The sequence below is a fragment of the Melanerpes formicivorus genome, unplaced genomic scaffold (assembly GCF_026170545.1).
Source record: "Melanerpes formicivorus ecotype bairdi unplaced genomic scaffold, bMelFor1.0.p_v2 SCAF_127, whole genome shotgun sequence".
NCBI classification, from domain to species: domain Eukaryota; kingdom Metazoa; phylum Chordata; class Aves; order Piciformes; family Picidae; genus Melanerpes; species Melanerpes formicivorus.
This window is the reverse complement of record NW_027142479.1, coordinates 957,448-975,646: the sequence shown is the minus strand read 5'-3', so window position 1 is coordinate 975,646 and position 18,199 is coordinate 957,448.

Genomic DNA, 18,199 nt, shown 5'->3' with positions numbered 1-18,199 from the left:
TTGTGACACTCTGGCACTGTAACACACTGCATTCTGACACTCTGCATTGTGTCTATGGCATTGTGACACTCTAGCACTTTGAGAGACTGGCACTGTGGCACTCTGTCATTGTGACACGCTGGCACTGGGACACTCTGGCGTTGTGACACTCGCATTGTGACACTCTGGCACTGCGATATTCTGGCACTGTGACACTGTGGCACTGTGACACTCTGCATTGTGACACTCACATTGTGACACTCTGGCAGTGTGACACTGGCACTCTGACACTCTGGCACTTTGACATTCTGCATTGTGACACTATGACAGTGCGACACTCTGGCATTGTGACACTGTGGCACTGTAACACTCTGCATTGTGACACTCTGCATTGTGACACTGGCATTGTGGCACTCTATCCCTGTGACACTGGCACTGTGACACTCTGGCACTGTGAGAGTCTGCATTGTGACACTCTGGCACTGTGACATAGCATTGCGACACTCTGCATTGTGACACTCTGGCACAGTGACGCTCTGCATTGTGATACTCTGGCACAGTGACATTCTGCGTTGTGACACTCTGCGCTGTGACACTCTGGCACTGTGACACTCTGGCATTGTGACATTCTGGAACTGTGACACTCTGCATTGTGACACTCTGGCACTGTGACACTCTGGCACTGTGACACTCTGCATTGTGACACTCGCATTGTGACACTCTGGCATTGTGACACTCTGCCCTGTGACACTCTGTCATTGTGAATCTCTGGCACTGTGACACTCTTCACTGTGACACTCTGGCACTGTGACAGTCAGGCATTGTGACACTCTGGAACTGTGACACTCTGGCATTGTGACACTCTGCAGTGTGACACTCTGGCCCAGTGACACTCTGGCACTGTGACATTCTGGCATTGGGGCAATCTGGCACTGTGACACTCTGCATTGTGACACTCTGGCACTGTGACACTCTGGCATTGTGACATTCTGGCACTGTGACACTCTGAACTGTGATACTCTGCATTGTGACACTCTGGTACTGTGACACTCTGCATTGTGGCACTCTGGCACAGTGACATTCTGCGTTGTGACACTCTCGCACTGTGACACTCTGCGCTGTGACACTCTGGTACTGTGAAACTCTGGCATTGTGACACTGTGCCGTGTGACACTGGCAGAGTGACGTTCTGCATTGTGACACTCTGGCACTGTGACACTCTGCATTGTGACACTCTGGCACTGTGACACTCTGGCACTGTGACACTGCATTGTGACACTCGCATTGTGACACTCTGGCATTGTGACACTCTGCCCTGTGACACTCTGTCATTGTGAATCTCTGGCACTGTGACACTCTTCACTGTGACACTCTGGCACTGTGACAGTCAGGCATTGTGACACTCTGGAACTGTGACACTCTGGCATTGTGACACTCTGCAGTGTGACACTCTGGCCCTGTAACACTCTGGCACTGTGACACTCTGGCATTGGAGCAATCTGGCACTGTGACACTCTGCATTGTGACACTCTGGCACTTTGATGCTCTGGCACTGTGACACTCTGCAATGTGACACTCTGCATTGTGACACTCTCTCACAGTGACACTCTGCATTGTGACACTCTGCATTGTGACACTCTGCATTGTGACAATCTGGCACAGTGACATTCTGCATTGTAACACTCTGGTACTGTGACTGTCTGCATTTTGACACTCTGCATTGTGACACTGGCATTGTGACACTCTAGCACTGTGACACTCTGGCACTGTGACACTCTGGCATTGTGACTCTAGCACTTTGGCTCTCTGCATTGTTGCACTCTGGTATTGTGGCACGCTGGCACTGCGACACTGGCATTGTGACTCTCTGGCACTGTGACACTCTGACATTGTGACACTCTGGCACAGTGACACTCTGCATTGTGACACTGCATTGTGACACACTGGCACTGTGAAACTCTGGCATTGTGACACTGTGGCACTGTGATACTCTGCATTGTGTCTCTCTGCATTGTGACACACTGGCACTGTGATATTCTGGCATTGTGACACTCTGGCCCTGTGACACTCTGGCACTGTGACACTCTGGCATTGTGGCACTCTGGCACCGTGCCGTTCTGCATTGTGACACTCTGGCACTGTGACACTCTGGCATTGTGACACTCTGGCACTGTGACACTCTGCACTGTGATACTCTGCATTGTGACACTCTGGTACTGTGACACTCTGCATTGTGACACTCTGCATTGTGACACTCTGGCACAGTGACATTCTGCGTTGTGACACTCTCGCACTGTGACACTCTGCGCTGTGACACTCTGGTACTGTGAAACTCTGGCATTGTGACACTGTGCCGTGTGACACTGGCAGAGTGACGTTCTGCATTGTGACACTCTGGCACTGTGACACTTTGGCATTGTGACACTCTGCATTGTGACTCTGGCATCGTGACACTCTAGAACTGTGACACTGTGGCACTGTGACACTGCATTGTGACACTCTAGTAGAGTGACATTCTGCATTGTCATTCTCTGGCATAGTAACACTCTGGCACTGTGACGCTCTCCATTGTGACACTCGCATTGTGACACTCTGGCACTACGACATTCTGTCACTGTGACACTCTGCATTGTGACACTCGCATTGTGACAGTCTGGAACTGCGATATTCTGGCACTGTGACACTGTGGCACTGTGACAATCTGCATTGTGACACCCTGCATTGTGACACTGGCATTGTGACACTCTAGCACTGTGACACTCTGGCACTGTGACTCTCTGGCATTGTGACTCTAGCACTATGGCACTCTGCATTGTGGCACTCTGGTATTGTGCCACTCTGGTACTGTGACACTCTGGAATTGTGACTCTCTGGCACTGTGACATTCTGGCACTGTGACACTCTGTCATTGTGACACTCTGGCACAGTGACACTCTGCATTGTGACACTCTGCATTGTGACACACTGGCACTGTGACACTCTGGCATTGTGACACTCTGGCATTGTGACACTGCATTGTGTCTCTCTGCATTGTGACACACTTGCACTGTGACATTCTGCAATTGTGGCACTCTGGCACTGTGACACTCTGGCACTGTAACACACTGCATTGTGAAACTCTGTATTGTGACTCTGGCATTGTGACACTCTAGCACTGTGACACTGTTGCACTGTGACACTCTGCATTGTGACACTCTACATTGTGACACTCTGACAGTGTGACACTGGCACTGTGACACTCTGGCACTGTGACATTCTGCATTGTGACACTATGGCACTGCGACACTCTGGCATTTTGACACTGTGGCACTCTGACACTCTGCATTGTGACACTCGCATTGTGACACTCTGGCAGTGTGACTCTGGCACTGTGACACTCTGCTTTGTGACACTCTGGCAGTGTGACACTGGCACTCTGACACTCTGGCACTGTGACATTCTGCATTGTGACACTATGGCACTGCGACACTCTGGCATTGTGACACTGTGGCACTGTAACACTCTGCATTGTGACACTCTGCATTGTGACACTCTGCATTGTGACTATGGCACTGTGACACTCTGCATTGTGATACTGCATTGTGACACTCTGCATTGTGACACTCTGTATTGTGACACTCTCAATTGTGACAGTGTGGCATAGTGATATTCTGCATTGTGACACTCTGGCACTGTGACACTCTGGCACTGTAACACACTGCATTGTGACACTCTGTATTGTGACTCTGGCATTGTGACACTCTAGCACTGTGACACTGTTGCACTGTGACACTCTGCATTGTGACACTCTGCATTGTGACACTCTGACAGTGTGACACTGGCACTGTGACACTCTGGCACTGTGACATTCTGCATTGTGACACTATGTCACTGTGACACTCTGGCATTTTGACACTGTGGCACTGTGACACTCTGCATTGTGACACTCGCATTGTGACACTCTGGCAGTGTGACACTGGCACTGTGACACTCTGACACTGTGACACTCTGCATTGTGACACTATGGCACTGCGACACTCTGGCATTGTGACACTCTGGCACTGTAACACACTGCATTGTGACACTCTGCATTGTGTCTCTGGCATTGTGACACTCTAGCACTGTGAGAGACTGGCACTGTGACACTCTGGCATTGTGACACGCTGGCACTGGGAGACTCTGGCGTTGTGACACTCGCATTGTGACACTCTGGCACTGCGATATTCTGGCACTGTGACACTGTGGCACTGTGACACTCTGCATTGTGACACTCACATTGTGACACTCTGGCAGTGTGACACTGGCACTCTGACACTCTGGCACTGTGACATTCTGCATTGTGACACTATGGCAGTGCGACACTCTGGCATTGTGACACTGTGGCACTGTAACACTCTGCATTGTGACACTCTGCATTGTGACACTGGCATTGTGGCACTCTATCCCTGTGACACTGGCACTGTGACACTCTGGCACTGTGAGAGTCTGCATTGTGACACTCTGGCACTGTGACATAGCATTGCGACACTCTGCATTGTGACACTCTGGCACAGTGACGCTCTGCATTGTGATACTCTGGCACTGTGACACTCTGGCACTGTGACACTGCATTGTGACACTCGCATTGTGACACTCTGGCATTGTGACACTCTGCCCTGTGACACTCTGTCATTGTGAATCTCTGGCACTGTGACACTCTTCACTGTGACACTCTGGCACTGTGACAGTCAGGCATTGTGACACTCTGGAACTGTGACACTCTGGCATTGTGACACTCTGCAGTGTGACACTCTGGCCCTGTGACACTCTGGCACTGTGACACTCTGGCATTGGGGCAATCTGGCACTGTGACACTCTGCATTGTGACACTCTGGCACTTTGACGCTCTGGCACTGTGACACTCTGCAATGTGACACTCTGCATTGTGACACTCTCTCACAGTGACACTCTGCATTGTGACACTCTGCATTGTGACACTCTGCATTGTGACAATCTGGCACAGTGACATTCTGCATTGTAACACTCTGGTACTGTGACTGTCTGCATTTTGACACTCTGCATTGTGACACTGGCATTGTGACACTCTAGCACTGTGACACTCTGGCACTGTGACACTCTGGCATTGTGACTCTAGCACTTTGGCTCTCTGCATTGTTGCACTCTGGTATTGTGGCACGCTGGCACTGCGACACTGGCATTGTGACTCTCTGGCACTGTGACACTCTGACATTGTGACACTCTGGCACAGTGACACTCTGCATTGTGACACTGCATTGTGACACACTGGCACTGTGAAACTCTGGCATTGTGACACTGTGGCACTGTGATACTCTGCATTGTGTCTCTCTGCATTGTGACACACTGGCACTGTGATATTCTGGCATTGTGACACTCTGGCCCTGTGACACTCTGGCACTGTGACACTCTGGCATTGTGGCACTCTGGCACCGTGCCGTTCTGCATTGTGACACTCTGGCACTGTGACACTCTGGCATTGTGACACTCTGGCACTGTGACACTCTGCACTGTGATACTCTGCATTGTGACACTCTGGTACTGTGACACTCTGCATTGTGACACTCTGGCACAGTGACATTCTGCGTTGTGACACTCTCGCACTGTGACACTCTGCGCTGTGACACTCTGGTACTGTGAAACTCTGGCATTGTGACACTGTGCCGTGTGACACTGGCAGAGTGACGTTCTGCATTGTGACACTCTGGCACTGTGACACTTTGGCATTGTGACACTCTGCATTGTGACTATGGCGCTGTGACACTCTGCATTGTGACACTGCATTGTGACACTCTGCATTGTGACGCTCTGGCACTGTGACACTCTGGCACTGTGACAGTCTGCATTGTGACACTCTGCATTGTGACACTCTATATTGTGACACTCTGAATTGTGACACTCTGGCACTGTAACACACTGCATTGTGACACTCTGCATTGTGACTCTGGCATCGTGACACTCTAGAACTGTGACACTGTGGCACTGTGACACTGCATTGTGACACTCTAGTAGAGTGACATTCTGCATTGTCATTCTCTGGCATAGTAACACTCTGGCACTGTGACACTCTCCATTGTGACACTCGCATTGTGACACTCTGGCACTACGACATTCTGTCACTGTGACACTCTGCATTGTGACACTCGCATTGTGACACTCTGGAACTGCGATATTCTGGCACTGTGACGCTGTGGCACTGTGACAATCTGCATTGTGACACTCGCATTGTGACACTCTGGCAGTGTGACACTGGCACTGTGACACTCTGGCACTGTGACATTCTGCATTGTGACACTATGGCCCTGCGACACTCTGGCATTGTGACACTGTGACACTGTAACACACTGCATTGTGACACTCTCCATTGTGTCTCTGGCATTGTGACACTCTAGCACTGTGAGAGACAGGCATTGTGACACTCTGGCACTGTCACACTCTGCATTGTGACACTCTGGTACTGTGACATTCTGACACTGTGACACTGTGGCACTGTGACACTCTGCATTGTGACACTCGCATTGGGACACTCTGGTACTGTGACACTCTGGCACTTTGACACTGGCATTGTGACACTCGCACTGTGAAAGTCTGTGTTGTGATGCTCTGGCACTGCGACACTCTGGCACTGTGACAGTCTGGTACTATTGCATTCTGGCACTGTGACACTCTGGCACTGTGACACTCTGCATTGTGACACTCTGCATTGTGACACTCTGCATTGTGACAATCTGGCACAGTGACATTCTGCATTGTAACACTCTGGTACTGTGACTGTCTGCATTTTGACACTCTGCATTGTGACACTGGCATTGTGACACTCTAGCACTGTGACACTCTGGCACTGTGACACTCTGGCATTGTGACTCTAGCACTTTGGCTCTCTGCATTGTTGCACTCTGGTATTGTGGCACACTGGCACTGCGACACTGGCATTGTGACTCTCTGGCACTGTGACACTCTGACATTGTGACACTCTGGCACAGTGACACTCTGCATTGTGACACTGCATTGTGACACACTGGCACTGTGAAACTCTGGCATTGTGACACTGTGGCACTGTGATACTCTGCATTGTGTCTCTCTGCATTGTGACACACTGGCACTGTGATATTCTGGCATTGTGACACTCTGGCCCTGTGACACTCTGGCACTGTGACACTCTGGCATTGGGGCACTCTGGCACCGTGCCGTTCTGCATTGTGACACTCTGGCACTGTGACACTCTGGCATTGTGACACTCTGGCACTGTGACACTCTGCACTGTGATACTCTGCATTGTGACACTCTGGCACAGTGACACTCTGCATTGTGACACTCTGGCACAGTGACATTCTGCGTTGTGACACTCTCGCACTGTGACACTCTGCGCTGTGACACTCTGGTACTGTGAAACTCTGGCATTGTGACACTGTGCCGTGTGACACTGGCAGAGTGACGTTCTGCATTGTGACACTCTGGCACTGTGACACTTTGGCATTGTGACACTCTGCATTGTGACTATGGCGCTGTGACACTCTGCATTGTGACACTGCATTGTGACACTCTGCATTGTGACACTCTGTCACTGTGACACTCTGGCACTGTGACAGTCTGCATTGTGACACTCTGCATTGTGACACTCTGTCACTGTGACACTCTGGCACTGTAACACACTGCATTGTGACACTCTGCATTGTGACTCTGGCATCGTGACACTCTAGAACTGTGACACTGTGACACTGTGGCACTGTGACACTGCATTGTGACACTCTCCATTGTGTCTCTGGCATTGTGACACTCTAGCACTGTGAGAGACAGGCATTGTGACACTCTGGCACTGTCACACTCTGCATTGTGACACTCTGGTACTGTGACATTCTGACACTGTGACACTGTGGCACTGTGACACTCTGCATTGTGACACTCGCATTGGGACACTCTGGTACTGTGACACTCTGGCACTTTGACACTGGCACTGTGACACTCGCACTGTGAAAGTCTGTGTTGTGATGCTCTGGCACTGCGACACTCTGGCACTGTGACAGTCTGGTACTATTGCATTCTGGCACTGTGACACTCTGGCACTGTGACACTCTGCATTGTGGCACTCTGGTATTGTGCCACTCTGGCACTGTGACACTCTGGAATTGTGACTCTCTGGCACTGTGACATTCTGGCACTGTGACACTCTGTCATTGTGACACTCTGGCACAGTGACACTCTGCATTGTGACACTCTGCATTTTGACACACTGGCACTGTGACACTCTGGCATTGTGACACTCTGGCATTGTGACACTGCATTGTGACTCTCTGCATTGTGACACACTTGCACTGTGACATTCTGGCATTGTGGCACTCTGGCACTGTGGCACTCTGCATTGTGTCACTCTGGCGCCGTGCCGTTCTGAATTGTGACACTCTGGCACTGTGACACTCTGGCATTGTGACACTCTGGCACTGTGACTCTCTGCATTGTGACACTCTGCATTGTGACACACTGGTACTGTGACACTCTGCATTGTGACACTCTGGCACAGTGACATTCTGCGTTGTGACACTCTCGCGCTGTGGCACTCTGCACTGTGACACTCTGACATTGTGACACTGTGCCGTGTGACACTGGCAGAGTGACGTTCTGCATTGTGACACTCTGGCACTGTGACACTCTGTCATTGTGACACTCTGGCACAGTGACACTCTGCATTGTGACACTCTGCATTGTGGTACACTGGCACTGTGACACTGTGTCATTGTGACACTCTGGCACAGTGACACTCTGCATTGTGTCTCTCTGCATTGTGACACACTTGCACTGTGACATTCTGGCATTGTGACACTCTGGCACTGTGACAATCTGGTACCGTGACACTCTGGCATTGTGGCACTCTGGCACTGTGTCACTCTGCATTGTGTCACTCTGGCACCGTGCCGTTCTGCATTGTGACACTCTGGCACTGTGACACTCTGGCATTGTGACACTCTGGCACTGTGTCACTGCATTGTGACACTCTGCATTGTGACACTCTGGTACTGTGACACTCTGCATTGTGACACTCTGGCACAGTGACATTCTGCGTTGTGGCACTCTTCACTGTGACACTCTGGCATTGTGACACTGTGCCGTGTGACACTCTCGCATAGTGACCTTCTGCATTGTGACACTTTGGCATTGTGACACTCTGCATTGTGACACTCTGCATTGTGACTATGGCACTGTGACACTCTGCATTGTGATACTGCATTGTGACACTCTGCATTGTGACACTCTGTATTGTGACACTCTGAATTGTGACAGTCTGGCATAGTGACATTCTGCATTGTGACACTCTGGCACTGTGACACTCTGGCGCTGTAACACACTGCATTGTGACACTCTGCATTGTGACTCTGGCATTGTGACACTCTAGCACTGTGACACTGTTACACTGTGACACTCTGCATTGTGACACTCTGCATTGTGACACTCTGACAGTGTGACACTGGCACTGTGACACTCTGGCACTGTGACATTCTGCATTGTGACACTATGGCACTGCGACACTCTGGCATTTTGACACTGTGGCACTGTGACACTCTGCATTTTGACACTCGCATTGTGACACTCTGGCAGTGTGACACTGGCACTGTGACACTCTGACACTGTGACACTCTGCATTGTGACACTCTGGCTCTGCGACACTCTGGCATTGTGACACTGTGGCACTGTAACACACTGCATTGTGACACTCTCCATTGTGTCTCTGGCATTGTGACACTCTAGCACTGTGAGAGACTGGCATTGTGACACTATGGCACTGTCACACTCTGCATTGTGACACTCTGGTACTGCGACATTCTGACACTGTGACAGTGTGGCTCTGTGACACTCTGCATTGTGACACTCGCATTGGGACACTCTGGTACTGTGACACTCTGGCACTTTGACACTGTGGCACTGTGACACTCTGCATTGTGACACTGTGGCACTGTAACACTCTGCATTGTGACACTCTGCATTGTGACACTGGCATTGTGACACTCTGGCACTGTGACACTCTGGCACTGTGACACTCTGGCATTGTGACTCTAGCACTTTGGCTCTCTGCATTGTTGCTCTCTGGTATTGTGGCACGCTGGCACTGCGACACTGGCATTGTGACTCTCTGGCACTGTGACACTCTGACATTGTGACACTCTGGCACAGTGACACTCTGCATTGTGACACTGCATTGTGACACACTGGCACTGTGAAGCTCTGGCATTGTGACACTGTGGCACTGTGATACTCTGCATTGTGTCTCTCTGCATTGTGACACACTGGCACTGTGATATTCTGGCATTGTGACACTCTGGCCCTGTGACACTCTGGCACTGTGACACTCTGGCATTGGGGCACTCTGGCACCGTGCCATTCTGCGTTGTGACACTCTCGCACTGTGACACTCTGCGCTGTGACACTCTGGTACTGTGAAACTCTGGCATTGTGACACTGTGCCGTGTGACACTGGCAGAGTGACGTTCTGCATTGTGACACTCTGGCACTGTGACACTCTGTCATTGTGACACTCTGGCACAGTGACACTCTGCATTGTGACACTCTGCATTGTGGCACACTGGCACTGTGACACTCTGTCATTGTGACACTCTGGCACAGTGACACTCTGCATTGTGTCTCTCTGCATTGTGACACACTTGCTCTGTGACATTCTGGCATTGTGACACTCTGGCACTGTGACAATCTGGTACCGTGACACTCTGGCATTGTGGCACTCTGGCACTGTGTCACTCTGCATTGTGTCACTCTGGCACCGTGCCGTTCCAAATTGTGACACTCTGGCACTGTGACACTCTGTCATTGTGACACTCTGGCACTGTGTCACTGCATTGTGACACTCTGCATTGTGACACTCTGGTACTGTGACACTCTGCATTGTGACACTCTGGCACAGTGACATTCTGCGTTGTGACACTCTCGCACTGTGGCACTCTTCACTGTGACACTCTGGCATTGTGACACTGTGCCGTGTGACACTCTCGCATAGTGACCTTCTGCATTGTGACACTTTGGCATTGTGACACTCTGCATTGTGACACTCTGCATTGTGACTATGGCACTGTGACACTCTGCATTGTGATACTGCATTGTGACACTCTGCATTGTGACACTCTGTATTGTGACACTCTGAATTGTGACAGTCTGGCATAGTGACATTCTGCATTGTGACACTCTGGCACTGTGACACTCTGGCGCTGTAACACACTGCATTGTGACACTCTGCATTGTGACTCTGGCATTGTGACACTCTAGCACTGTGACACTGTTGCACTGTGACACTCTGCATTGTGACACTCTGCATTGTGACACTCTGACAGTGTGACACTGGCACTGTGACACTCTGGCACTGTGACATTCTGCATTGTGACACTATGGCACTGCGACACTCTGGCATTGTGACACTCTGGCACTGTAACATTCTGCATTGTGACACTATGGCACTGCGACACTCTGGCATTTTGACACTGTGGTACTGTGACACTCTGCATTGTGACACTCGCATTGTGACACTCTGGCAGTGTGACACTGGCACTGTGACACTCTGGCACTGTGACACTCTGCATTGTGGCACTATGGCACTGCGACACTCTGGCATTGTGACACTCTGGCACTGTAACACACTGCATTGTGACACTCTGCATTGTGTCTCTGGCATTGTGACACTCTAGCACTGTGAGAGACTGGCACTGTGACACTCTGGCGTTGTGACACTCGCATTGTGACACTCTGGCACTGCGATATTCTGGCACTGTGACACTGGCACTGTGACACTCTGCATTGTGACACTCGCATTATGACACTCTGGCAGTGTGACACTGGCACTCTGACACTCTGGCACTGTGACATTCTGCATTGTGACACTATGGCAGTGCGACACTCTGGCATTGTGACACTGTGGCACTGTAACACTCTGCATTGTGACACTCTGCATTGTGACACTGGCATTGTGGCACTCTATCCCTGTGACACTGGCACTGTGACACTCTGGCACTGTGACACTGCATTGTGACACTCGCATTGTGACACTCTGGCATTGTGACACTCTGCCCTGTGACACTCTGTCATTGTGAATCTCTGGCACTGTGACACTCTTCACTGTGACACTCTGGCACTGTGACAGTCAGGCATTGTGACACTCTGGAACTGTGACACTCTGGCATTGTGACACTCTGCAGTGTGACACTCTGGCCCTGTGATACTCTGGCCCTGTGACACTCTGCATTGTGACACTCTGGCACTTTGACGCTCTGGCACTGTGACACTCGGCAATGTGACACTCTGCATTGTGACACTCTCTCACAGTGACACTCTGCATTGTGACACTCTGCATTGTGACACTCTGCATTGTGACAATCTGGCACAGTGACATTCTGCATTGTAACACTCTGGTACTGTGACTGTCTGCATTTTGACACTCTGCATTGTGACACTGGCATTGTGACACTCTAGCACTGTGACACTCTGGCACTGTGACACTCTGGCATTGTGACTCTAGCACTTTGGCTCTCTGCATTGTTGCACTCTGGTATTGTGGCACGCTGGCACTGCGACACTGGCATTGTGACTCTCTGGCACTGTGACACTCTGACATTGTGACACTCTGGCACAGTGACACTCTGCATTGTGACACTGCATTGTGACACACTGGCACTGTGAAACTCTGCATTGTGACACTGTGGCACTGTGATACTCTGCATTGTGTCTCTCTGCATTGTGACACACTGGCACTGTGATATTCTGGCATTGTGACACTCTGGCCCTGTGACACTCTGGCACTGTGACACTCTGGCATTGTGGCACTCTGGCACCGTGCCGTTCTGCATTGTGACACTCTGGCACTGTGACACTCTGGCATTGTGACACTCTGGCACTGTGACACTCTGCACTGTGATACTCTGCATTGTGACACTCTGGTACTGTGACACTCTGCATTATGACACTCTGGCACAGTGACATTCTGCGTTGTGACACTCTCGCACTGTGACACTCTGCGCTGTGACACTCTGGTACTGTGAAACTCTGGCATTGTGACACTGTGCCGTGTGACACTGGCAGAGTGACGTTCTGCATTGTGACACCCTGGCACTGTGACACTTTGGCATTGTGACACTCTGCATTGTGACTATGGCGCTGTGACACTCTGCATTGTGACACTGCATTGTGACACTCTGCATTGTGACACTCTGGCACTGTGACACTCTGGCACTGTGACAGTCTGCATTGTGACACTCTGCATTGTGACACTCTATATTGTGACACTCTGAATTGTGACACTCTGGCACTGTAACACACTGCATTGTGACACTCTGCATTGTGACTCTGGCATCGTGACACTCTAGAACTGTGACACTGTGGCACTGTGACACTGCATTGTGACACTCTAGTAGAGTGACATTCTGCATTGTCATTCTCTGGCATAGTAACACTCTGGCACTGTGACACTCTCCATTGTGACACTCGCATTGTGACACTCTGGCACTGCGACACTCTGTCACTGTGACACTCTGCATTGTGACACTCGCATTGTGACAGTCTGGAACTGCGATATTCTGGCACTGTGACACTGTGGCACTGTGACAATCTGCATTGTGACACTCGCATTGTGACACTCTGGCAGTGTGACACTGGCACTGTGACACTCTGGCACTGTGACATTCTGCATTGTGACACTATGGCCCTGCGACACTCTGGAATTGTGACACTGTGGCACTGTAACACACTGCATTGTGACACTCTGGCATTGTGACACTGTGACACTGTAACACACTGCATTGTGACACTCTCCATTGTGTCTCTGGCATTGTGACACTCTAGCACTGTGAGAGACAGGCATTGTGACACTCTGGCACTGTCACACTCTGCATTGTGACACTCTGCATTGTGACACACTGGCACTGTGACATTCTGGCATTGTGACACTCTGGCCCTGTGACACTCTGGTACTGTGACACTCTGGCACTTTGACACTGGCACTGTGACACTCGCACTGTGAAAGTCTGTGTTGTGATGCTCTGGCACTGCGACACTCTGGCACTGTGACAGACTGGTACTATTGCATTCTGGCACTGTGACACTCCGGCATTGTGACACTCTGACATTGTGACACTCTGGCACTATGGCAGTCTGCATTGTGGCATCTGGTACAGTGACATTCTTCATTGTTGCACTCTGGCACTGTGACAGTCTGTATTGTGACACCCTGCATTGTGACACTGGCATTGTGACACACTAGCACTCTGACACTCTGGCACTGTGACTCTCTGGCATTGTGACTCTAGCACTATGGCACTCTGCATTGTGGCACTCTGGTATTGTGGCACTCTGGCACTGTGACACTCTGGAATTGTGACTCTCTGGCACTGTGACATTCTGGCACTGTGACACTCTGTCATTGTGACACTCTGCATTGTGCAACACTGGCACTGTGACACTCTGGCATTGTGACACTCTGGCACTGTGACACTGCATTGTGTCTCTCTGCATTGTGACACACTTGCACTGTGACATTCTGGCATTGTGGCACTCTGGCACTGTGACACTCTGCATTGTGTCACTCTGGCGCCGTGCCGTTCTGAATTGTGACACTCTGGCACTGTGACACTCTGGCATTGTGACACTCTGGCACTGTGACTCTCTGCATTGTGGCACTCTGCATTGTGACACACTGGTACTGTGATACTCTGCATTGTGACACTCTGGCACAGTGACATTCTGCGTTGTGACACTCTCGCACTGTGGCACTCTGCACTGTGACACTCTGACATTGTAACACTGTGCCGTGTGACACTCTTGCACAGTGACCTTCTGCATTGTGACACTTTGGCATTGTGGCACTCTGCATTGTGACACTCTGCATTGTGACTATGGCACTGTGACACTCTGCATTGTGACACTGCATTGTGACACTCTGCATTGAGACACTCTGTATTGTGACACTCTGAATTGTGACAGTCTGGCATAGTGACATTCTGCATTGTGACACTCTGGCACTGTGACACACTGCATTGTGATACTCTGCATTGTGACTCTGGCATTGTGACACTCTGGCACTGTGACTCTGTGGCACTGTGACACTCTGCATTGTGACACTCGCATTGTGACACTCTGGCACTGCGATATTCTGGCACTGTGACACTCTGGCACAGTGGTACTCTGCATTGTGACACTCGCATTGTGACACTGACAGTGTGACACTGGCACTGTGACACTCTGGCACTGTGACACTCTGCATTGTGACACTGCATTGTGACACTGGCATTGTGATACTCTAGCACTGTGATACTCTGGCACCGTGACAGTCAGGCATCGTGACACTCTGGCATTGTGACTCTCTGGCACTGTGACACTCTGTCATTGTAACACTGTGGCACTGTGATATTCTGGCACTGTGACACTCTGTCATTGTGACACTCTGGCACAGTGACATTCTCGTATTGTGACACTCTGGCACAGTGGCACTCTGCATTGTGACACTCTGGCACTGTGACACTCTGACAGTGTGACACTCTGGCATTGTGACACTCTGCATTGTGACACTCGCATTGTGACACTCTGGCACTGCGATATTCTGGCACTGTGATAGTCTGGCACTGTGACACGCTGGCACTTGGGCACTCTGCATTGTGACACTCGCATTGTGACACTCTGGCAGTGTGACACTGGCACTCTGACACTCTGGCACTGTGACATTCTGCATTGTGACACTATGGCACTGCGACACTCTGGCATTGTGACACTGTGGCACTGTAACACTCTGCATTGTGATACTCTGCATTGTGACACTGGCATTGTGGCACTCTATCCCTGTGACACTGGCACTGTGACACTCTGGCACTGTGGCACTCTGCATTGTGACACTCTGGCAATGTGACATAGCATTGCGACACTCTGCATTGTGACACTCTGGCACAGTGGCACTCTGCATTGTGACACTCTGGGACTGTTACACTCTGCATTGTGATACTCTGCATTGTGACACTCTGGCACAGTGACGCTCTGCATTGTGATACTCTGGCACAGTGACATTCTGCGTTGTGACACTCTGCGCTGTGACACTCTGGCACTGTGACACTATGGCATTGTGACATTCTGGCACTGTGACACTCTGCATTGTGACACTCTGGCACTGTGACACTCTGGCACTGTGACACTCTGCATTGTGACACTCGCATTGTGACACTCTGGCATTGTAACACTGTGCCCTGTGACACTCTGTCATTGTGAATCTCTGGCACTGTGACACTCTTCACTTTGACACTCTGGCACTGTGACAGTCAGGCATTGTGACACTCTGGAACTGTGACACTCTGGCATTGTGACACTCTGCAGTGTGACACTCTGGCCCTGTGACACTCTGGCACTGTGACACTCTGGCATTGGGGCAATCTGGCACTGTGACACTCTGCATTGTGACACTCTGGCACTGTGACACTCTGTCAATGTCACACTGCAATGTGACACTCTGCATTGTGACACTCTGGCACAGTGACACTCTGCATTGTAACACTCTGGCACTGTGACTCTCTGCATTGTGACATGCTGCATTGTGACACTATGGCACTGCGACACTCTGGCATTGTGACACTGTGGCACTGTAACACACTGCATTGTGCCACTCTGCATTTTGACACTGGCATTGTGACACTCTGGCATGTGATATTCTGGCACTGTGACACTCTGGCATTGTGACACTCTGGCACAGTGACCTTCTGCATTGTGACACTTTGGCATTGTTACACTCTACATTGTGACACTCTGCATTGTGACACTCTGGTACTGTGACACTCTGCATTGTGACACTCTGGCGCAGTGACATTCTGCGTTGTGACACTCTCGCACTGTGACACTCTGCGCTGTGACACTCTGGCACTGTGAAACTCTGGCATTGTGACACTGTGCCGTGTGACACTGGCAGAGTGACGTTCTGCATTGTGACACTCTGGCACTGTGACACTCTGCATTGTCACTATGGCGCTGTGACACTCTGCATTGTGACACTGCATTGTGACACTCTGGCACTGTGACACTCTGGCACTGTAACACACTGCATTGTGACACTCTGCATTGTGACTCTGGCATTGTGACACTCTAGAACTGTGACACTGTGGCACTGTGCAACTGCATTGTGACACTCTACTAGAGTGACATTCTGCATTGTCATTCTCTGGATTAGTGACACTCTGGCACTGTGACACTCTGCATTGTGACACTTGCATTGTTATACTCTGGTACTATGACATTCTGTCACTGTGTACACTCTGGCACTGCGACATTCTGGCACTGTGACACTGTGGCACTGTGACACTCTGGCATTGTGACACTCTGGAACTGTGACACTCTGCATTGTGGCACTCTGGTACTGTGACACTCTGGCACTGTGACACTGGCACTGTGACACTCGCACTGTGAAAGTCTGTATTGCGATACTGTGGTACTGCGACACTGTGGCACTGTGACACACTGGTACTATTGCATTCTGGCACTGTGACACTCTGGCACTGTGACACTCTGGCACTGTGAAATTCTGACATTGTGACACTGGCACTATGGCACTCTGCATTGTGGCATCTGGCACAGTGACACTCTTCATTGTTGCACTCTGGCACTGTGACACTCTGGCATTGTGACACTCTGGCGTTGTGGCACTCTGGCACTGTGACAGTCTTCATTGTGGCACTCTGGATTGTGACACTGGCATTGTGACACTCTAGCACTGTGACACTCTGGCACTGTGACACTCTGGCATTGTGACTAGCATTATGGCACTCTGCATTGTGGCACTCTGGTATTGTGGCACTCTGGCACTGTGACACTCTGGCATTGTGACTCTCTGGCACTGTGACATTCTGGCACTGTGACACTCTGTCATTGTGACACTCTGGCACAGTGACACTCTGCATTGTGACACTCTGGCATTGTGACACTCTGGCACTGTGACACGCTGGCACTGTAACACTCAGCACTGTGACACTGGCACTGTGACACTCTGGCACTGTGAGAGTCTGCATTGTGACACTCTGGCACTGTGACATAGCATTGCAACACTCTGCATTGTGACACTCTGGCACAGTGGCACTCTGCATTGTGACACTCTGGCAGAGCGGCGCTCTGCATTGTGACACTCTGGCACTGTGACACTCTGGCACTGTGACACTCTGCATTTTGACACTCGCATTGTGACACTCTGGCATTGTGACACTCTGCCCTGTGA